The 23826-nt window shown below is 41.6% G+C and overlaps 2 protein-coding genes across 5 annotated transcripts in view; both read right to left on the bottom strand.

Annotated features, from left to right (window-relative positions):
• Positions 1-23826, bottom strand: part of LOC127638174 (neuronal acetylcholine receptor subunit alpha-7) — a 320680-nt gene that overhangs the window by 143856 nt on the left and 152998 nt on the right. The gene's annotated exons all lie outside the window — the stretch shown is intronic.
• Positions 1-23826, bottom strand: part of znf609a (zinc finger protein 609a) — a 134603-nt gene that overhangs the window by 52267 nt on the left and 58510 nt on the right. Inside the window, exon 1 of one of the 3 annotated variants that reach the window (XM_052119575.1) lies at positions 22120-22223. The exons of the other annotated variants lie outside the window; for them this stretch is intronic. The gene's annotated coding sequence lies outside the window, so the exon portion shown is untranslated. Of the gene's footprint in view, positions 1-22119; positions 22224-23826 lie in introns of those variants that run through there. 3 annotated transcript variants of the gene reach the window in all.

Here is a 23826-nt window from a genome sequence, read left to right as displayed (position 1 = left end):
CCATGTGACTCTACCCTCCCTAGCAACCGGGCCAATTTGGTTGCTTAGGAGACCTGGCTGGAGTCACTCAGCACGCCCTGGACTCGAACTCACGACTCCAGGTGTGATAGTCAGCATCAATACTCGCTGAGATACCGAAACCCCCCGAAATATAAATACCAGAAAATAAGACAAAAATGATCAATAAATGAAAAATCGTATTGTGAGGTAGTTGGCGATGTCCACCCCTTGTCACTTAAAGATTACATAAACAAAATCCAGTTACTCATTTAGCGATACATCACTAGGCCTTCAACAATTTGAAGATATGATTCAACCACAGACTTTGGCACTAAAAATAGATAAATTACATTTGGTTACCCATTTTCGACAGAGCTGTTTAAATGTGTACAAATTAGTCTACAATAGCCTTCGAGAAAATGACAGATCCAACAAGAATATCCATTCACAGAGAAAACCTTTGCAAACATTTGACTCAACCGTGAGAGGACCGGAACACATGCCCAGAGCGTACGGCATGAATCGGACACCGGCTAAACTTTGCATGCACTCAAACGTTTGCATACAGAGTGAACTGTGGTCAAAATACATGTAGCAGGCAAGGCAATGGTCTGAGCCAAGAGGAAAAAAAACTGTTTAGAGAAACAGAAAGGGAGATTAAGAGCCTCGGGTCGCCTATTAAATCGACAACAAACCGTAGTTCTTGCAATCACCGTTATGCAAATTTCAATGGCCCATCAAGTCCAAGAAAGCTTCTTCCTCTTACTGACTGACATGTGAGAACAAGCATAAAGACACACTGCGAGTGAGCCAATGTCTGATTAAAGACAAGTGTTTGTGTGTGGGGTTTCACCAATCCCAGAGTATCCTACTACACAAAGCTCTTGCCCAGCCAGCAGGGATGTCACTTTTAGAGGTTGACTGATTAACCGTTTTTACAGATAATCAGCACCGATAGCTGCTTATCTGCAAAAATGTACGATTATAGTTAGCAGATTGTTTTTTTCCCTTCATGGACAGTGCTGGAGGGTACACTGCAAGTATACCGATCAGTCACAACATTAAAAGCACCTGCCTAATATTGTGTAGGTCCCATGCCCAAAGTGCGCCAGAATAGCATTCTGAGATGATAATCTTCTCAGCACAATTTTACAGACCGGTTATCTTAGTTACTGCAGACTTTATCAGTTCAAACCAGTCTGGCCGTTCTCTGTTGACCTCTCTCATCAACAAGACGTTTCCGTCCACAGAACTGACACTCACTGGATGTTTGGTGTTTTTGGCGCCATTCTGAGTAAATTCTAGAGACTGTTGTGCGTGAAAATCCCAGAAATCCTCAAACCAGCCCGTTTGGCACCAACAATCATGCCACGCTCCAAATCCCTGAGATCATATTTATTCCCATTCTAATGGTTGATGTGAAACTTAACTGAAGCTCCTGACCCGTATCTGCATGATTTTATGCACTGCACTTCTGCCACACAATCGGCTGATTAGATAATAGCATTGATGATTGTTGGTGCATGAGATGGGGGTTGGCACTGTATTGGCGGCATGAGGGGGATCTACACACTACTAGGCAGGTGGTTTGAAGTTCTTGCTGATCGATGTAAAAACTAAGAACACTTATTAAAATGTCAGAAATTTATTTTAAAACTATCAGCCAACGAATCGGTTATCTGCCTTTTCCCACCACCTTGTAGGTGAAAAAAAAAATTATAATAATTTGGTACCAATTAAATACGGTCTTTCTACATAATTGGAAATACGAACTCAATTCAGTACTCAACATTAATTATGTGTCTAGTACACTAGTGAGAGTAATATCGGATCTGTGCAATAGACCTTGTAGTTGAAATGTAACCTGAATAACTTCAAGCGCTGTTTACTTCTATTTTGTTCTGTTTACTTGACAGCAAACGGGAAGTAATTATTGTTTAATTCAGAAATAATTAAGGACTACATTTCAATATTAAAAATGTCCTCATATTTATACTAATGTTTATTTGTTGTATCTTAAGCTTGGATGGGCCCACATGGGGAAAAACAAATTGTCAAAATATTAACAACTACATTCTTGACCAACACCAGGAGATGGCACCATGTAAATGACTCAATGATGACTCAAATGACACAGAATGAAACTCATTCTGTGAAATCTCATGACTAAAATCATGTCTGCATGCTATGCAAACCTTTAGTCATTGTTGTGTTTGCATGTGTAATTAGTTCTTATGTACAATTATTATCTTTTATTTGTTTGGAGATGTTTTTGGACGCTATGATCAATTATGTTATCTTTACGTTAACTTTTAATCGCTTTGTCACATCAACACAAGATTGTTCTCAGATACAGTCGACATGATTGGGAACAAAACTTGAGCCTCCTTATTTACACCCAGAGATATATAATGTCAAATCAGAAAAATATTTGAAATTTGAAAAGATTTTTTTACAATGATAACAAACACTTGACCCTCCTTGTTTTTGTGTCAAGTTATAATCCTTTAATTTTGGGCATGCCACTGAACTGGACATCTTTATTAACACCATCAGAGCTTAAAGGGTTAATAAGCAGTATCGTTTATTTGGTATCGTGACAACCTTAATAGACAGTGTTCTGGACACTAAAATGAGAAAATGTTTTTCGCACTCTTGTCTGCCTTTCTCAGAGAGATGCCTCAGTTTGATGACCTCGTTAGTTCAAGCACTTAATCTGCTAATGCCATGATAAAACTAAATGAGAGAGGAGGGGAAGAGAATGATGAGGGAAGGGGGGCAGGGAGGTGGTGAGAAAGAAAGGAGGGGGTGGGATGGAGAAAGAGAGGTAACGACTGCGACTAAATAACATGCATCAGCCAAGAGAAAATGCTGGTTATATGCTTGAGACCGAAGCAAATGGATTCAACAATATTGAATTCTGGAAAATGTTAGTCTACATCCATTGCAAGCCCCTGGCATTGCTGCTAAATGTGGCTCATGCTATACTTGACTTGTTCAAAAACACACGATAAACAAAAGAATTCTGGTGGGATTTTCTTTTAAAATTGATCAATTTAGGAAATTTAAAAAAAAAGAGAAAAATACAAGCAGACTCATTTAATCCATGTACTGCTATGTGGAGCGGAGGGGGGCAGGGCCGGGTCGGAATATCACAAGCCCGGTCCCCAATCGGCCTGATGAGGCGCGCGAGGGATAAAGGCGGCCGGTGACGATGGTTCGAGAGAGAATTACGGGCATGTCTGTCGTGTGTGTGTTTATGTTTGTGCTTTTGGTTTATGTTTAATTAAATGATCATTTATGTTGACAAGCCGGTTCTCGCCTCCTCCTTGCCCATCCTTTAACTGTGTTACATGCTACTATACCAAATTTAACATGAGAACTAGAATAATGCACTGCAAGAACAATGAGTCCAAGTGCAAATTATGGACTGGTTTACCAGACCAACATCAGTATTGACTAAAACTATATGATCAGAGATGGTTATTTCCTGTTAATCAAAAGATGCACCAGACAATTAGCCTACAATTCTTTCTGTGTGTGAAAGAAAACGTAACTTTTAATTAGTCGACAATGACATCAGGGTTGCAATATGTACGTTTTGAGCTGCTAGAATTTCACGACGTGGAACTACCATTAAAACGTTTAACAATCATCTATTAATTCAATTACTCAATAGGGTTGGGAATTGCCAAAGACCACGCGATTGGATATTACAAGCATATTTAGTTACATTTACATTTAAGCATTTGGCAGACGCTTTTATCCAAAGGGACTTACAGTGCACTTATTACAAGGACAATATATTTTGCGCGTCCTTGTTGCCAATCGCTCCGTGCACGGTTTGCGTGATGCAAAATTCGCCATAATCCTGTCTGCACGGTCGGACCGCGCTACAACCAGATTTTCTTGACTAGCGGACATGGTCATTGTCTGTGCACTAGGCACAGGCTATTGACTACTAAAAGATTATCACAAGGAAATTGTAGTGGGTATGTGTCAAACGTGTTCGGATTCACTCGCGATCATAAGAGTATACTCACAAAGGCGACGCAGCGGGCTAGGCGTGAGTCGTTCCAGAATATGCAAAAATTAAGCATACCTGGGCCTTAATGACCCCATGTATAATTATACTGCATTAAGTCCATTATACCCAATCAGATGAGTTTAAGAGATTTATGGACTCCAATCTCACTCCTTCAACAGTGTAACTAACAGATATTCAACAATTAATAGGCAGACCCTGAATTCTACAGCTAGATTCGGTCAAAGGTCTTTTATACAATTAGACTTGTCAGTGGTTGCCTACAACTCCATTCAAGTTGAGCTTATAATTGAATAAACATACTAGCGCCCCTGCTGTTTGGCTGCGAGTTCGACAATTCCTGTTTGTCATAATAAACTGTGAGTTCTTGAGAACTAAGCCTTGAAATATTGCGATGAAGCACCAGCTTTCTTGGCTCACAGCGAAACTCAATTTCCTCTTGTGGAGCAGCTCCTTATGAGAAATAGAGGTTTATCAGAGAACAAGGCAACTCTGCCATTTCATCCAGATCCAAGGGATCAATTTGCAGGGCAGATAGACAAAAGGAAATGAGATCCCAAATAGCCTTCTTGCACTCAGTAGAGGTAAACTTCAGATTAGAGAGAGAGAGAGAGACTTCTGGCTTGTCTCCAGAACAGACTTGAGGACTTTAGCCTAGCGCGCACTACATGACTCAAGCTTGTCTCCTTTGAAGTTTTGAGGTGGAGGCTAATCGAGATGACCAGGTCTACTTGTGACCAGTTCACCCAAAATGCATCTTAATACCTAGTGTATACAGGGTTTCAGTTGGGGACGAACAACCACAACCGAACACTAAAGACCGTGAGTGTTAAGTGTGCGCAGAATGCTCCCTTGGCTTTTGATGTGGCCTTTCAGAGGCCAAGAGGTCAGTATTTATTGCACACCCTGTTGTTATTTCAAACAGTCACACATTGTGCGGTCATTGCCGTTGAGGTCCAAGAGTTAGAAGTGCTAAGCGCCAACACAGACATACTGTGACTAACAGCAACCTTTTGTGGAAAAATGAACAGGAGAACTCTCTATAGAGAAAAGGAAATGGGAATATTGTAAAAGCCAAAAAAGCTGCAACATAAAACCGCAAAGGTACCTTCAGTTTAATGCCTCTCTTGCAATCCAAACTCATATAAATGGTTGTCCAAAGAAAATCTTGAGCATGCTGTTCTCAACCGTCTTAAGCTGGGGCATCATGCAACAAACTTGGCAAAGCTTCCATGCTAAAAGTGCACATATACACAAAATACACTTTTTGATGTTAAATATGCACAAACATTTTAGTTTTATAAAACTGTACATATGCAGAACAAACTCATACTATCCCAAAATAAATAATGCATCACAGATTCTTAAACAAGTAGAGCAGACAAGGCCTTAACAGCGAAATGGGGTATCTGCAAGTTTGCAATACATAAGATATGTTTTACTATAAAAGATCTTGGGATAATATTATTCAATCATAAACACTGTATATGATGTTAAAATTGGTTTATATACCAATGCATATGAATAAGGAGTCAACCGATTTGGATTTTGCAGATATTAACACTTCAGGTGTCTTGGAGCGTCAATGAATGTGAATGAAACAATGGTCTTCTCTGGGGGACCTTCAAAAGACCTTTCCAGAACAGGCGTTAGGGGAAGAAACGGAAACCATCATTGTACTCCTATTCCATTCCCCTCCCTCCCTCAGGAATTGCCTCGCTTATTAGCACTCTCCTAACAGCAGCTATGTCAGCGCATGTCAAGAAAGTGTCTTTAATATCAGTCTCCTTCATGTGCTTAACAACTTATGGAGAGCTACTACTTTTATCCGTCACTCCAGACGAAGACTGTTAAAATATTTACCCATCACCCATCATTTCTACAACTGCACAATGAACACAATCGGGGAGCCAAGAGTATCCTGTGAATTTCTCCCCAAGCATCTCCTCATTGCCAAGCTAGGTCTGCAGAGACAAGCGGATCTGTTGGACTTTGATGAATAGCCAGATTTATTCTGACTGTTTGTCTGAGAAGGGTATAGCACTGGGACAGTCTTGAATATGAATTACCAGCACACTGAGTGTGTGCCTGAGAGACAGCGAGGACTGAATACCAACACATGTATCCAGGATCAGGACAAGGACTCGATTACTGATGCCTGTCAGACAGAGTGGAAAAGTCCTCAAGTGGATTCTGGAGGGAAGCCTGCAAGCTCTATGTATATGCAAGTTCTCCAGAAGGACAAGATGACAGCCATCAATCCAGACTGAAGGATAGAGAGCGAAAAAAGCTAGAGGAAACTATGTACTGGCTGAGTCTATCAAAACATTCTGGGAATTAAGACAACACGAGCTTCTGCATGAAAACCAATGCTGACCTACAAGATCACACATGGGACAAATTAATTCAGGCACAAATGATGAAAGGTGGCCCATCTTTCAGGGGTTGGCACCTTTGCTGTGTTCGTAATGGGAGGGGAAAAACCTTGTGGTTTTAACCACAGGGCTCTCCGGCTATTTCATAAAGGACAAATCCTCCTCGAACTGACCTGCAGTGCCCAATGAAATATAGGAATGTCAAAAATGATGGAGGCAACGCTGCAAGTTTTCCAGAACACACACAGGGGTAAAGATGTGGGACTATTTGCTTTCGCTTCCCAAGGCGGCAGCAGCCTTGTGGTGATTTGTGGGGTCAAATCCACCTCCTGCTGCCTGATGTGAGGCCCTGGATGATTACCGGAGACTCTGCTGCAGCTCGGAAGTTTGAAACATCTTGCGGAGTAGTGGAATATTGGTGGGCCTGGGTATCTCAGTGACCATTGACGCTGACTACCACCCCTGGAGTGGTACCACTACCACTCAGGGCGTGCTGAGTGACTCCAGCCAGGTCTCCTAAGCAACCAAATTGGCCCGGTTGCTAGGGAGTGTTGAGTCACATGGGGTAACCTCAGAGGTTCTCGCTCTAAATGGGGCGTGTGGTGAGTTGTGTGTGGATCGTGGAGAGTAGCATCAGTCTCCACATGCTGTGAGTCTCCTAAGCAACCAAACTGACCCGGTTGCTAGGGAGGGTAGAGTCACATGGGGTAACCTCCTCGTGGTGGTGATTAGTGGTTCTCGCTCTCAATGGGGCATGTGGTGAGTTGTGTGTGGATCGTGGAGAGTAGCATGAGCCTCCACAAGCTGTGAGTCTCCTAAGCAACCAAATTGGCCCGGTTGCTAGGGAGGGTAGAGTCACATGGGGTAACCTTCTCGTGGTCATGATTAGTGGTTCTCGCTCTCAATGGGGTGTGTGGTGAGTTGTGTGTGGACCGTGGAGAGTAACATGAGTCTCCACATGCTGTGAGTCTCCGCAGTGTCATGCACAACGAGTCACGTGATCAGATGCGCGGATTGACGGTCTCAGATGCAGAGGCAACTGGGACTTGTCCTCCACCACCCAGATTGAGGGGAGTAACCATGCCACCATGAGGACCTGACAGCAGATTATCCCACATATTACATGGCTAATTACCAAATAAATAATTAAATTGACGTAAAATAAAGATTAGTGTTGAAATAACGCTATTATGTAAGAAGAAAGAGACTGCGGAGTCTCAGACAACGCCGGTTTGCAAAGGAGTCCTGCTGGTGTTTATTTTGAGAAAATGAAAGTTAGATTTTTCATTAGATTATTACAAGACTAATTACCAAATAAATAAATAAATGCACATCAAATATTGAGCCGAAATTACTTCAATAGCTTACTTGTAGAGATCGCAGAGTGATGGATGCAAAAAAGATGACTCGCATTACCCGGATGACAGGTAAAATACATCTTTGTCCCCAGATGCATGGTCGTTATTTCCAAAAATCAGATCAATAGATTGGGCGATTGACCAATCAGAATGGAGTATTCCAGGAATCTGTTTAAAAGCAATAAACTCTTTAAATGATAAATGTTTGGTGGAAAATCAGTAACTGATCATGGATAAGACATTGAATCAAGTTGTTGAGAGATTCTAACTTCTGATACTTGGAAGAAACATGGCTTACATTATATACAGGTTCTTCTGGTTAAGTTCTGCATGAATGAATGTCAAGAGCCAGAGCAACCAATGTTCCTTTGTTCACTTCCACTCCTCTTGGAATCTCTTCTCCATCTAATGGTAACCATACAAATGCCAGGCAGACATTCAATATAAGGCTCTGATCTGTGGCTCCTTAGAGAATCCATTCGCTGGGGTATTTGGAAAATATTTTAGCAGATATCTTTCTTTCCACGCCATTTCACAGCAGCACCCGCTTCCCAGTAGTCTGAAAGAGAGCGTCTACAGATGGATGACTGGGCATGTGACAGAGTACTGCTTGCGGGTCCGTCTGGCTAGCTGCTTCCATGAAGCTAGATTCCAGGGCGCTAGTCCAGAGAGACCCAGAAATGCCATCAGGTCACCTGGCAGAGAACACATGCCCGCTTTGTGTCCCCGGCTGCTGTTGGTGGAGAGTTGCAGGAATGAAAGCCCCAGTGCAGTTCCCCAAGCGGGAACCAAGGCACCCCTTGTTTCATTTCTCCAGAAGGCTTAATCCTCTGTGTAAAGCCGGTGACAAAGTGGAGTTTGAGGATTTGGAATGAAGGGAAACCGAGCGAGTGGGGGAAAGTGAGGGAGGTTAATGCCAATCATATGAGATTCAGATTCGTATCAAAGGGTTCAGGGTGAGGCTTTTCATCACCGCTCAAACTCCTACAAAACAAATACATCTCCGACTCAAACTTGATTACATGCTCTATTTTTCCTGAAACTCAAACAAGGCTGTATCAAATCTTTTCAAAGCAGTCACACTACATTTTCTTGCCACTGTTGACAATAGAGCACAACAATGCCCGTCCACATTTTTCTTGATCCTTCATAAGAGTTCATAAACCAAACTAACCAGATCTGATGTGAATCACAACATTACAAACTTTGTTTTGAAGCAAAAAGTATTTTAAAATTGGACAAAAAGACAAAATGTACAAGACTGTGTCCTTAACGTCCTTAATGAGACTGTGATTTAAATATATAGTCTGCATGTGCTGGGCACTTCACAGTGAATAAGAGGTCTGTTCGTGTTAATTTATTACACTCGTGCCTGATGCATGTTTGTTAACAAGCGGCTGGCTTTACACATTCACTTCGAAGCAAACAATACATGCAGACTGTATATTTATTTAATTAAATTGCAGCCTTTTGTGGTTTAATCATCAGACTGGGACATGCCATGATTTTAAATTTGTACATTCCTTTTATTCCAAATATGTAAAATTCTGTGACATTAAACATTTTACAGTTAATTCTGTTTTTATGGCTGGATTCAGAGTCCTAATGAGGGAATGAACTACAATAGAATAAATCACTTTTCATTATCTAATCAAATTAAAAACTTTGAACAAAATATAAAACTAATGATTTAAAGTTGTTGATTACAAGTAGTATAGTACATGTATTTGTTTTACAAAAAAATTCCTATATATTCATATATACACACATATATATATATATATATACATACGTGTGTGTGTGTGTCTGTATATATATGTGTGTGTGTGTGTGTCTGTATATATATGTGTGTGTGTGTGTATATGTATGTGTGTGTGTATATATATATGTCTATGTGTGTGTGTGTGTGTATATATATATATGTATATGTATGTGTGTTTGTTTGTATGTATATATATATATATATATATATATATATATAGTTTAAGTGTGGGGATATCGACTCGATTGCATCATTCACAGTGCATCATGGGAGTGTGCGTTCGCTGCAGAGCTCTTTTGGCGCACTTTGTTCACTGCGATTCTCTAATTGGTGGCTCTTTCTCTTCAGGATCATGGGTAGTGTAGTTCCTCAGTAGCCGATTCCACAATTAAACAAATTATAAATGTGGTCAGATGTCTTCAACAGAAGGATATATACCACTGATTGACAACCTCAGAGCTTTTAAAAGGTACGCACACCGCCGCCACTCGCCGTGTGTTGCGGCGCCCAGCTACGACTCCGGAGGCTGCCGTGTCCTAGCCGTGACGCCTCTCGTCCTGTTTGCGACCACCTTAAAGGTTTGTAAGTTACTCTTAATGATCAACAAATGTATGTGAGTTTTACTTCTGGAACCAGAGTGTTTGAGCCCTATTGATGCGTTTTTCTTAAACACTCAAAGAAAGCTCAGGGGGCAAAAACAAGAATCACACAGACCTTTAGGTTTCAAGGATAAACTGTGAAATAAAAACACATTCCACAGTCGAGGAGTCACTGTGTGCAACAACTCTCACACAGACGCATTTCACAGCGTGCTTGACATTCTCTAACACACAGAGCGCAGGAGGCCGGGGGGCCCTTCATGCTAACACCTCATAAATCCCTCCATCCCTCCCACCAGACTGCACCTTCAGGGCCCTACGGGTACAAGGACAATTAGAGAAACAGAAGACCTGATTACACTCTATAGAAAAAGCCCCAGAGTTTAAGATCTGAGCAACACCTCAATTCAATACAGTCATACTGAATGTTGCTTTCACATGCACTAAATTAGAGAAACACTTTTAAAGTGCAAGACTGCAAAATGCATATACACGCCAACTACAAACAAACCTACACCAGGTCACGGACACATCAACTGAAAAGTTCAAGGTCAGGTGAAACGCCACATTCACGATAAAGTCATCAATGAGCTTAAAAACTCCCATTGCACAGTGATATACCAGACGGTAAGAACACAATATGTTCCATGGTAATGAATGATGAAGGTATTTTCATGGTAATCTAAAGTAGTCTACTCAAGAAATACCAATGTCCTGCTATGGTACATGTAAACACTGTTATAGCATGATACATGCGTCAATGATGTGATGCTATTTGATTCGACCGGTCTAATCGATCTAAAAAAATGCAATTCACAGCACAATTACTTGAATACATCTGTGTAACACGTCGGTTGCCATTTTGTTGTGATGTGGGGGGAAATATTTTTTATGAAATATATATAAAAAAAACAAATATATATATATAAATGTACAGTATAAAAATAACATTATATGCATGTGTATATATATATATATATACACATACACACATAGTATAAATAATAATATATACACAGTACAAGGGAATATATATTATAAATGATTATTTATACTGTGTATGCACACACTCTCACGTACGCACTAATGCTCTCACGCGCAGACTCACGCACAGACACACAGTCACACAGACTCACGCCACACACACCCACACTCACGCACAGACACAGACTCACGCGCACACACCCACACTCACGCACAGACACAGACTCACGCGCAGACTCACAGACTCATGCACAGACTCACGCACAGACTCACGCACAGACTCACGCACACAGACTCACGCGCGCACACACCCACACTCACGCACAGACACAGACTCACGCGCGCACACACCCACACTCAGACACAGACTCACCCGCAGACTCACGCACAGACACACACTCACACAGACTCACGCGCACACACCCACACTCACGCACAGACACAGACTCACGCGCACACACACGCGCTCACGCACGCACGCTCTCACGCGCAGACTCGCGCGCAGACTCGCGCACACACACAGACTCACGCGCAGACTCGCGCACACACACAGACTCACGCGCAGACTCGCGCACACACACAGACTCACGCACAGACTCACGCACAGACACAGACTCACACACACTCACACAGACTCACGCGCACACACCCACACTCACGCACAGACAGAGACTCACGCGCACACACACAGACTCGCGCACACACACAGACTCGCGCACACATACAGACTCACGCACACGCAGACTTGCGCGCGCACACGCACAGACTCACGCACACGCACAGACTTACACTGTTTTCAAAAACCTGTTTGAAAAGGTTTTTGAAATGAAAGGATTGATCGGCAGGAATTTAAATACCTTTAACTTGATGTTATACAACACGACAATTTTAAAGTCCTTAAAAAACTAACAACTTAAACCAAAAACAACATTTTATAAACAAATATGGACACATTTCTATAAACTTGGCAAGGGGGTCTCACGTATTCGTCAATGGCGCACATGTCAATAATCATGATACTATAGTTCATTTCAGTACTTTATTGTAATGCAGCTTATAGGAAACTATAGAACTATAGAGTCGCGACAGCAGCATCATCTCGTGAGAGAGTCCATATAAACACATGCATAAGGGTTAAAGACCTGACTGAGTGTTGTCTGTGTGTGGGCTGCAGATCTGACACTTAAATAAAGCGCCACGTCAAACTCACTTGAACAAGTCGATCACTTCACATTAGCCCAACTAGCTCAGAGCAACTCACAACTCTGGGACAGATAGCGAAATGAAATTTGACATTAAGCCCTAAACATTTCCTAAACTATCTCCTCAATCATTTAGTTAAATCCCCGCGCTGAAGCGCTCTGAAGAGAGACGAGCTTTAACACATGCACAGAACATCAAGTGACTGAGTGATTCAAACAAAAACGTGCTGGTCCTATTTGACTCTAAAATAAATAGTATTTTACATATAGAAAATTTAGCAAATTGTAAAAAAGAAAGAAAAAGATGGTAATTATTAGAGGTCGACCGATGGTGGATTTTGCCGATAACTAAAGGTGTTGGGAAAAGCAGATACCGATTAATCGGGCGATAGTTTTTAAAATCGATTTATAAAACGTCAACACAAAAAAAAAAAAAAAAGTATTATATTTTCTTTACTTTGGCAGGCAAAGAGAAAGAGTCCAAAATGAATAAAACCCCAGATGCAGTATTAACCACAAATTAAATAAAATAAATCAGATTTGGTGCATAACACGGGACTTAAGACAAGCCCGAAACACACCGGGGACTCTTATTTTGAAATGACAAAATGATGAAACTTTTGCAATTATTGGCATAGATTTGAACCAATAACCGATAGTTTTAAAAAGTAACTATCGGCACAGATTAATCAATAAAACAGATATATCTCGGTCTACCTCTAGTAATTATGATACTCGTTAACACGGAATAGAAAAATAAAAAATTATTTATTATTGAACTTGAAAGTATTTACACCTCATAGGAGTGCTCCCGTGCGACTGCTCATTACCACAATGTGAAAACATTATATTATTTATATTTATATTAGGGCTGTCAATCAATACAAAAATGTAATCGAATTAATTACATGGTTTCCCGATTAATTAATCACGATTAATCGCATTTAATTGCCATGCTTGTGTAGCGTCTCGGGTGCGTTGCGTCATAAACATACAATGTTTTGTTCACTGTATCAAGTTATAATATAGTTTAATGCTCAATCTTTAAACACATCTTGAGGATTTGCGCTCCTTCGAGTGTTTTGAACGCAAGAATGTAACTCATGTTTGTGTTGTTGCTACTGAAGTGTTTCTTCACTGTATAAACTGTGTGTTGCTCATACAGCTGAAGTTTCACTTACTGCCCCCTGGAGTAAACAGGTGGTACTACAGGCATTGCCATTAATTGCGTACAAGTTTAACACGTTATTTTAAGTCAAATTAATCACACTGAATTAACGTGTTAAATCGACAGCCCTAATATATATATATATATATATATATATATATATATATATATATATATATATATATATATATATAACTGTAATAATGCAAAATTATTCTCAAAACAAGATACATTTTCTTGAAGCAAATGACGTTATATTTTGTAACGTTTATGCAATTTTGGCAAAAATTGCATAAACGAAGTCTTTGGCAAGACTTCATATTTTATTACATTTTGCTTCGTCATTTTTTCGACTTGTATAGATGTATAGAAATGTCTGCTGAAAAAAAAAAAGACAAAAATACTGTTATTGTAATTTTATACAGTGCAAGTATTTATTGATCATAGTAGAACTGCTTTGGTACCGCCTCTCATTTGAGCGGTCTTTTATATTTAAAAATACAAATACTGTAATACAGTTACGGTAACGAGCATCATGTTTGAAAACGATGGGAATAGTTCAAGTAAAACATCCGGGACTGTTCCGATAATGAAAACTGAAGGGTAAAATGTGCTTAAGTGTCCGAAAAATAATGTCATAATGCAAAACTGCTAATGTCTTCTATATTCTTGATGCAAATATTATTTAGTATATTTTTGTGTATTGATTTGAAGTAAAATGACCTACTTCCTGTCAGGTTTTGTGAGAATCATCCTACTTAAAACTTTAGGCCTGAAACATGCGTTACTCTTCCAGCGAAGCTTGCTCGATTCTACGTGCTTTCGCGTTATGAATAACGTTGCCGCAAGCGCTGTATCACCATTAGCATAGCCAATCTTCTTTCAGGTCAACTAGAGTCCGCGAGAACGGTGCCTTTAGTTGTTCCTGTCAGGATGCTCAGCCTTACAGGCTCCATATGGTTAGGATTAGGGTGGGGGCGGGGTTAAGGCATCAGCTGCCTGCCAGGAACAAATGGAGGCCCCTTTGTACAATGGGCGCTACAGTCATAGCGGAGCAACAGTTTGAAAACAACCTTGCTGATTAAGTTTAACAGCGCAACCATTTGAAGATAACCATCTCGCCCCTTTAAGAGTTTTGTCGAAGAGGTTTGTAACAGGCAAGAATGGACGTTAAGTTTGTACAACGGGACCGCACGCTTGAAAATGTCTCGCGTCAAGTATCTGGACTTTGAGAGATAGAGTGCAACTCAAATAGATTTATATCCCAGTTTGCAATCACCCTTTCTCAAAACACCGAAAATGCCAAAAGACAGCAAATTATGTTTAAAAGCAACTTTTTAAAAACTTTCTTTGTCTAAACTTTGGATCATGTCAGCAGCAGCAAACTCTCACAGAAGCTGAACCAAGCTGGCACCTGCCTTTAAACATTTATGCATCATGCATTTTTAACAGACAACATAAAAAAGGCATGGCTCGGTTGTTTTCTCTTTCCCATTCTCTCCAGCTCACGTGCATGCAAAGCCGCAACAACACTCGCCGGGTCTTTCTCAGTGACAACAAGCTGCAAAGTCCATAGATGACACACTTCCCCCATTAAGCCCAAATTATAAGTGTGCCGCTACATTTCGCACAGTGTTCGTGACGGGACTTTCATCATCCACACAGTATGCGTCTTTGTGCATCGTCAGCACATGCGGCTGCCATTGACATTATAAGAAGCATCACAAAGCAGTAGTATCGCCAAGACTACATGCCATTACGTCTGGCGCAAGGTCGATTCTTTTGACTATAAGCCTCCATACAGACGGGTTCAATGCATGCATGTGATGTAATGGCATGCAGAAAATTGGACTTATAATGGAAGTGAATGGGACGATTTTTGGAGGGTTTCAATGGCAGAAACGTGAAGCTTATCATTTAAAACTTGTGTATTATTTGAGCAAAGTTACGTTGTTAAAATTGTCGTTTTTACATTTGTTTTCGCGTTTACGAACTTGCATGATCGCGGAAACGAAACGAACGTGAGTATTTAAACATTTACGGATTGACACATTCTTCCATTGTAAGTGTCTCACTGTAACCTCGATTTCAGCTTATTTTAAAAGAAAAGTTTAACACATGTTTGCATCGCCTAGCAAAGTGCTAAAACATGCTAAAAATGTGCTAGTATCATGCTAACACATGCTAAAAACGTGCTAGCATCGTGCTAACACATGCTAGCATCGCCTAGCGAAGTGCTTAAACATGCTAAAAACCTGCTAGCATCATGCTAACACATGCTAGCATCGCCTAGCGAAGTGCTAAAACATGCTAAAAATGTGCTAGCATCATGCTAACACAAACATAACACCTACATGCCACCATCATGAAAAACACATGATAGCAACATTCTATGACCATTATTTTAGTGCTTAGCAACAAGTTAGAAAATTCTATTTGATGTGTTTTGCCACGACAAGCACCACTCACATTTTCGGGATGCCCCCAAAATGCCTATAATACCAGGAGTAATCAGGGCCTTAGAGAGATTTGTAGAACCTCTGACCGAGCACCAACCAAAAAGTCTCATATTCCTTCCCACAAAGTCACTGTGGTGGCACACTTTCACTGTAATCTCATTAAAGCGGTCTTCTCTGTGAGTCCAACCTCATCAGACTGTCTAACCCGACAGCACACCTGTCAATGTACCTGTCCAACAAAAGGCTAAGCTCCTCCACAGTCACAGATACATCAGATCCAGAGCGATACATGACACCAGCCGTGCTCATTAGCAGTGTGAGAGGCGTGCGTTATCACGGCCAGCGCAGGCATGGGTTTTTTTTTTAGCTGTCAGTTCACCAGGCACTGCTATAACGCCGAAAATGGTGTTCAATTCAGATGCTTATTAACAGTCACTTAACAAACAGTCTGTTAGCAAACAATAGCTTAACACTATTGTCGGGTGATAATCTTGAATTAAATGGGACTTTCTTGGAATTAAAAGACCTTGTGATCTTCGGTTCGGAGACTGAGCTGGCTTATAAAAAGACAATCAACCACAAACCCCTCGTGGATTTTAGGGCTCTTTCGCAGCTGTGGATTTATTTTAAAATAGCTCTTGATTTCAGCGGGGCATTACGTGTGATATCCGACTTCTAAAAGGCATGATTGTTTTGTGACAAATAGTCTGATGTCAGATTGGGTTTCTAGACCAAACACAAAAGCGACGGAAACAAATTCAGGCAAATTTGCCAAACAAAGCTACTGTTTATAAAGACTCTGACATTATAGAGTAAATGGGAGTTGGCTGGATTCCAATGCAATGCATCACAGACCGGTTCAAGAAGTGAACAATCGATTTAAGCGTCGGTCTCTCGGTCATTTCGCTCTCCAGTCACTCCCATTCAAACGCATCATGTGAAGAGATTTCACCCTAAGCTACTTTGGTGAACTCTGAAGTGCGAAGACGACGATGATGAATATCGAAACGGTCACCCACTGACCTCTTGGCTCAATTCAAAGGATAGCCCCATGTGACATCATATCCTGGTCCGAATTAAATACAATGTAAACTCTATGGACAGCATATTTGACATGCTGCCAATTACTAATAAAAATACTTTGCGCAATGGAAATCTACGGAGCAATATGACCTTTTACGTCCTTCATAGAAATCCATTGTAAGAGCTTAAATGTTAATGCGTTTTTTGCTTGTTTTTACAAACTGGGCGAGTTAAACATGCGTTATGGTGCGTTAACATACAACGCGAACAAGAATTTTGCGTGCCGCAATTACATAAAGTAAACGCAAGATGCAAATAGACGCAAATTCACGCTGTGCGGGCGCAAATGTAGCTAATGAGCGAATAACACGACTCGAATACGCGAACTCTCTACATTCAATTTTGTTCGCGCAAGTTGAAACAAGAGCGAGAAATTCGCTAGATGCGTTGTCTCAGTATTGAGATCGTCCGGATGTCACTGAAGTACTGAAAATGAATGGGAAGGAGTCGCTGTCGCGCGCGATGTCACTGGCAGTGTGTACGCACCTTAATGGTGCGTTCACATACAACGCGCAGAAAATGTTCGCCTCACATTGCTCGTGCGAGTTTGACCGCTGGATTATAAATTTGTGTTTAAACTCACGTAGTAGTAGCAGAAGAAATCTGGAAAAATGGATGAAAGAATAGTTGTAGCAATGTCATACATGTACAGAGAACGGATGAAATAAAGGAACGCTTGGAGGAACGCGAGCGAGGAAGTTGGACTTCCTGGTAAGTTCTGAAAATATGCGCGACTACTTGATTTCAGCTACTGGTTGAACTTTACTATGAACCAAGTCGTAGAAGCGCCTCCTCCTGTCCTTTTCCGGAAGAGAAGGGGGAATACTCGCGGATTCGCGTTACTCGCGCGAACGTGAGTTTAAACACAAATTTATAATCCAGCGGTCAAACTTGCGCGAGCAATGTGAGGCGAACATTTTCTGCGCGTTGTACACACTGCCAGCGACATCGCGCGCGACAGCGACTCCTTCCCATTCATTTTCAATGAGAGCACAGCGACTTCCGGCGACACGAGCTGTCGCGACCGTTGGCGACTAGATGTGGGCATGTCCAGCGACGTGACAAAGTTGAGACAAGTTCAACTTTATTCAAATGAAGAGCGAGTAACGGAAGCGACAGCCAATAGGAGAGAAGACGGGAGAGCTCACATGATCCTTCTCTCTCTCTCTCTCTCTTTCTCTCTCTCTCTCTCTCTCTCTCAGCTCCTGCAGTAACGGAAAGATGAAAGGCTAATTCTTGCTGTTAGCAATTTTCCAGTGCTCTATGATATGTCTCTTCCCACATACAAGGACATTTTTAAGAAAAATACTGCGTGGAAAGGTGTATCTGAGATCGCGAGTATTTTGTGGACCCAGACAGACCGGCGTTTGCGTTTTCGCCGCAGATAAACCGCCGCTATGGCAAACAGCACGCCTTGTTTCTCGCTTATCTTTGATATAAAGCATTTTATGTACTGATTCCATTTATATTGAGTCTTTTCCCTCCAAAATGTTGCTTTTAGTGCCAAGAAAAGCGATTTGCTGTCAAGGGCAATGGAATGACATCCGTGAATGTCATTTATAAACGTTACTAGGCAACCAGTAGTGGGAACGCCCACTAGCGACCTGCAGCGACAAAGTCACTGGCAGTGTGTACACAGCTTTAGGCTAACTCCACATACCATTTACATTTATGCATTTTGGCTGACGCTTTTATCCAAAGTGACTTACAGTGCACTTATTACAGGGACAATCCCCCCGGAGCAACCTGGAGTTAAGTGTCTTACTCAAGGACACAATGGTGGTGGCTGTGGGGATCGAACCAGCAACCTTCTGATTACCAGTTATGTGTTTTAGCCCACTACACCGCCACCACCACATTAAAAATCCATTGATGGATTTAGGAAACTGTACTGTGTTTAGAAACACATGAAATGTTAGCTAAAAAGTTAGCCTTAGCAAAACAAAGAATGTGATGCTTTTTAATGACACTTTACGTTCAAGAAGTCTCACATTGCTAAAAGTGCCCCAAGTTGAAGAAACACCCCATAACCATAAATAGCTAAATATTCACACTGAGCACAGTACAAATGCTTATCAGCTCCTAAACAATGCTTGCATACCTGATTGAAAGGGTTTTACATTAGTGAAAAAAGCAATAAATACACATGAAGTTAAACCACCATCTGGCTTCTCAAAGGGGGCCAGTCCAGGTGCAACCAATAGGCACGCATGTAATGCAATGGCCTCTTGGTCTGAGCATGTGTCAGCCTGTGGAGAGGCTGGAACTGGCCTGTCGTGGCTGGACAGAAAAGAGAAAAGAGAAAAGAGAGAGCAATTGAGTGAGGTAAACAGATGAATAAACCATTGTGGTTCAGCGCAGTCGTGACCTCGGTTAACACCATGCTGTTTACACACAAGAGCAGTGTGAACCCGTGAGGGGAGTGGCTCAAATTCACACAAAAGCACAAAGACACAGAGCATGAAACAGATATGCTTGTGTTCCCTTTTCAGGATGGTTATACCAGACAATCAATGGTTTGACTCAACGTTCCTCTGTCTTGACCCATTTATAGAGACTTTAGACTCTCCTAATACATCCACACATACTGGTGCTCATGAGAAAATACATTTCTTGAGGATTTCACCCGATTATCAAGGAGACAATTCTTCAAAAACGTAGTTTTACCAGTTTTTCTTACTTGAATGTTATGTACACAATTGCTTGGGCCAATCTCCGTCTCTAATAATGCACAAAGACTGCCCACATGTCTGGAATACCTAGACTGTATGTGAATAGTCCACGCATACGGTGCTGATGACAAAATGTGCATCATGCGCACTGTATAAAATTACTACTTTGGCCTTTAGTTGGGCTGGGTATTGATACAGATTTGCCAATTCAATACGAATCCGTTTCAAAGATATCGATTCAATTCCAATTCATTTTGGTATATCAGTTACAATGTCCATTTTGCATCTCACAGAAGTGTTTTGGTTGAGAGCACATTAACGAGAAAGGAGTCGTACAGCTTCTTTACCGCATATGTCCTATGCGTGATTTGAATTTAATGTTTTTTTGTTTTGGCAAATGAATTGACTCATCCCATGTAATGTGTGTCCAAACATGAGATACAAGCAAACCACACTTTCACTCTCAACACACGGTGAAAGGATCTCAGTGCTTAACTTCTTCGCCAATCTACTACTCAATCAACAGTGATGGCGAATAGCGTCAAATTGTCACATTAGCGTTTTTCCACTATCAGGCCAGTGCGAGCCAGGGCTATCAACTGGCCAGCCGGGGCCAATAGCCTCGGACCTCGAGCCGCAAGACCAAAATCGATCTGTGTTCACACCATCGGGCTAATAACTCAGCAGCGTTGCCCAAAACCTGCCCTTAATACGTCGCTATGGTGCCAACATCACACACCCCTCCCAGTTCACAAGCAAGAGGGAAGCTCAAGCTGAGCTATCATGCCATCTAGTTATCTAGAATAATGAGTTTATATCAAATGTAAAAAGATAAGTTAGCATTGACAATTCACCATGGTGTCCCGGGCGGTCTCTCCACTTACATTGACATTGAAACCGCATCAATCCCTTGTTGGCCTTGTTTGGCCCAAGGATAATCGGCGGGTAAATGGTCTGCACTTAGCGCCTTTTTAAGCCTTAACGGTATTCAAAGCGCTTTACACGGCATCTCATTCACACATTCACACACATTCATACACCAATGGTGGCAGAGCTGCTATGTAAGGTGCTAGTCTGCCATTGGGAGCAACTTGGGGTTCAGTGTCTTGCCCAAGGACACTTCGGCATGTGGAGTCGTATGGGCCGGGATTCGAACCACCAACCCTGCGATTAGTGGCCGACCCGCTCTACCAACTGAACCACAGCTGGCCCTAGTCTCCAGAAAGTCCCGAGGCGGCAAGATGAAGCCCCGGAAGTGACAGTGGGAACGCAACTGGCTCTGGCACGCACTAGCATGCCCTCATTTGGCCTGATAGTTGAAAGCCAGCTAGTGTAGCGGATTACTGCATAGAGAAAAATATACATCTTTAGATTTAAGAATCAATGTAGTTCAAACGAAGATCGCGATGCATCAGAAGATCGATATTTTTACCCAGTTCTAGCCCTTTAGGGCTAGTTATGTTCAGATCCTTATCTTCCAGGGTGAACAAAAGTACTAGTCATGCTTCCTTTGCAAAAACACCACTAAAAACTCTGCCTGAATAGTCCATCTAAGAAGAATTAGGACCATCTCTCCAACAATTTTAATGACAACACAATTACAACAGCACTACAACAAAGAGCTAAACGTTTCTCTAGTGCTTGTAACCTTTCAAAGCAGGCTAATAACCAGGATGCCAGCCGTGACTAAACGGCCAGTTTTTGGGTCAAGCCTGCCCAAATCCCTCAGCAGATCACAGAGACCTTGTAATCTGGTCCTGGTTCAATTCCAGCTGGAGCAAAGGAATAACAGAACGTTAAGATGATGAATGTTGGGATGTCAGAGAACGTTCGACAAACTAATGGGGACGCTCCAAGAAACCACGATCTTCTCTCTGAAGTTTGCTTGTCTGAATGACTGTGAACCTTCATGCCTCAGCAGGTGCTCTTAATCAAGCACCTGGATTGCTACTGCTGGTGCACTCTGGGAAATGTAGTTCTTTGAGAATCATTTTATAGATTCAGCTCAACACGCAGCGACAACCGAAAGGATTTCGTTTTCAATGAAAGTTGCCGAACTGAGGCTAAATGACCATCGGTGACCATTGGTGATGCAACATATTTGAACAGAGTTCAAATGCGCAGAAACGCAAAGTGCAGACTACCAAGCGCAGACAGTAAAACTTGCGTAATTCGCCAACTGATAGCAGTAGTCAAGTAGGAACATCTAGCAAAAAAAAGTGTAAAGCGTGTAGATCTGAACTGGTAAGAATTTAAGGATAATGGAGGATTGAATTTAGTATGGAAGTTCCACTGAATACGAGAATTTTTAAGAGAGATTGGTCACATCCACACGAAGCCGTTTCGGTTTTCCAACGTATGCAGTAATGTAGAGCGTTTTCGGTGGATGAGGCGTGTTTACGTAGTTCTTACCCTCCTAATCGTTGGTGAAAGTTGTCTGGATGTCCTTTGCGTTCATAACTGGAGCTCAGGCGAGTCTTCCAGTTTGAGCTGTAGACACGACAGCATGGGCGTTTCCTGGATGACTAAGTCAGGGGCCTAAAATACATGAGGGCAGCTTCACAAATTGTGTGGTGAGCGAGTTTAACAGCCTATCCGTTCACGAGTCATGACTCTGTGCCAAAGTTACATGAGGGGTAAGAGAAAGGGGAGGAATGTAAGGACAAAACACACACAGAAGACACATACGAGAAAAGGTCACAAGTCGCTGCAGAGATTCGTGTAAACACCAGGACAGATTTACAGTGCGGCAAGAAAGCTCTCAATTCGGAATGAGCCACGGAAAAGAAACAAAAGACTCGGAACATCAAGCCCAGCGTGAGAGAAAAGAGACGAGCAAGAGACCCAAAACAAGGAGACATTCCAGGAAAAGACAGCCCCCCCTTCTTCTCCTGTCCCGACTGGAAGAGCTTTGTTCTAATGGAGTATAGGCTTCCTGGCCTCTGTCAAATCTGGAACAGACTTGGATGAGAATAGAGCGGTTATATATCTCAAAAACAAGCAATGAAGGAGTTCCTTTCACCAGTCCCTGTTTTTGGCTTCTCTTCAACCATGTTTCTTGTACTCTGTATCTCTTTATTTATACTTTATGTAACACATTTGCAACGCATACAACTTCCGCAATATGGTGCATTTACCAGTGAAAAACAATATTCAGGAGGAAAATATTGTAGGTCGGAATTGATAATATCCTATGATATTACTGGTTAACATTATTTTTGCCCCGCCCACACAGCCTTAATGATGTCAGCCTCAAAAGTCATCACATTTTGATGAAAAACCGGTTACAAAAACGTATATAATACAAAATCATGCACAATAAGAAACATTTATATTTTTGTATTTTATTTATTTATTTATTTTTCCCAAATTTGGAATGCCAAAGCGCTCCAAGTCCTCGTCGTGGCGTAGTGACTCGCCTCAATCCGGGTGGTGGGGACGAATCTCAGTTGCCTCCGCGTCTGAGAACGTCAATCACGTGGCTTGTTGAGCGCGTTACCATGGAGACGTAGCGCGTGTGGAGGCTTCACGCTATTCTACGCGGCATCCACGCACAACTCACCACACGCCCCAACGAGAGCGAGAACCACATTATAGCGACCACGAGGAGGTTACCCCATGTGACTCTACCCTCCCTAGCAGCCGCGACAATTTGGTTGCTAAGGAGACCTGGCTGGAGTCACTCAGCATGCCCTGGATTCAAACCCGCGACTCCTGGAGTGCTAGTCAGCGTCAATACTCGCTGCAACGTATTGCAATACAAAGCCCCCAAGCTTCATATATTAAGCAAGTAAATTGTGATTTAAATGTAATCTTTAAATTTGATGCCTTACGAAAAAAGAACGTAAAATAAACGTAGCTGGCTTGTCCGCGTGTGGTCCTCTCCTTAATATGGAAGCTAGATCCCGCCAGAGAAAAAAAAACGTAATAATTTCTCATTATTGCAACTTTCCATCTTAAAATCGTAATTGTGATTTTATATCCATTTACGTATATATATATATATATATATATATATATATATATATATATATATATATATATATACAGAAAGAAAAATATTCTTGTAAGATATAAAAGTAACAATTACAAGGAATATAATCAAAGTTGCAAGATATA

The sequence above is a fragment of the Xyrauchen texanus genome, chromosome 46, assembly GCF_025860055.1.
Source record: "Xyrauchen texanus isolate HMW12.3.18 chromosome 46, RBS_HiC_50CHRs, whole genome shotgun sequence".
NCBI classification, from domain to species: domain Eukaryota; kingdom Metazoa; phylum Chordata; class Actinopteri; order Cypriniformes; family Catostomidae; genus Xyrauchen; species Xyrauchen texanus.
Note: the sequence above shows the minus strand (reverse complement) of the source record. Positions and strands in the feature narration are given on the sequence as shown.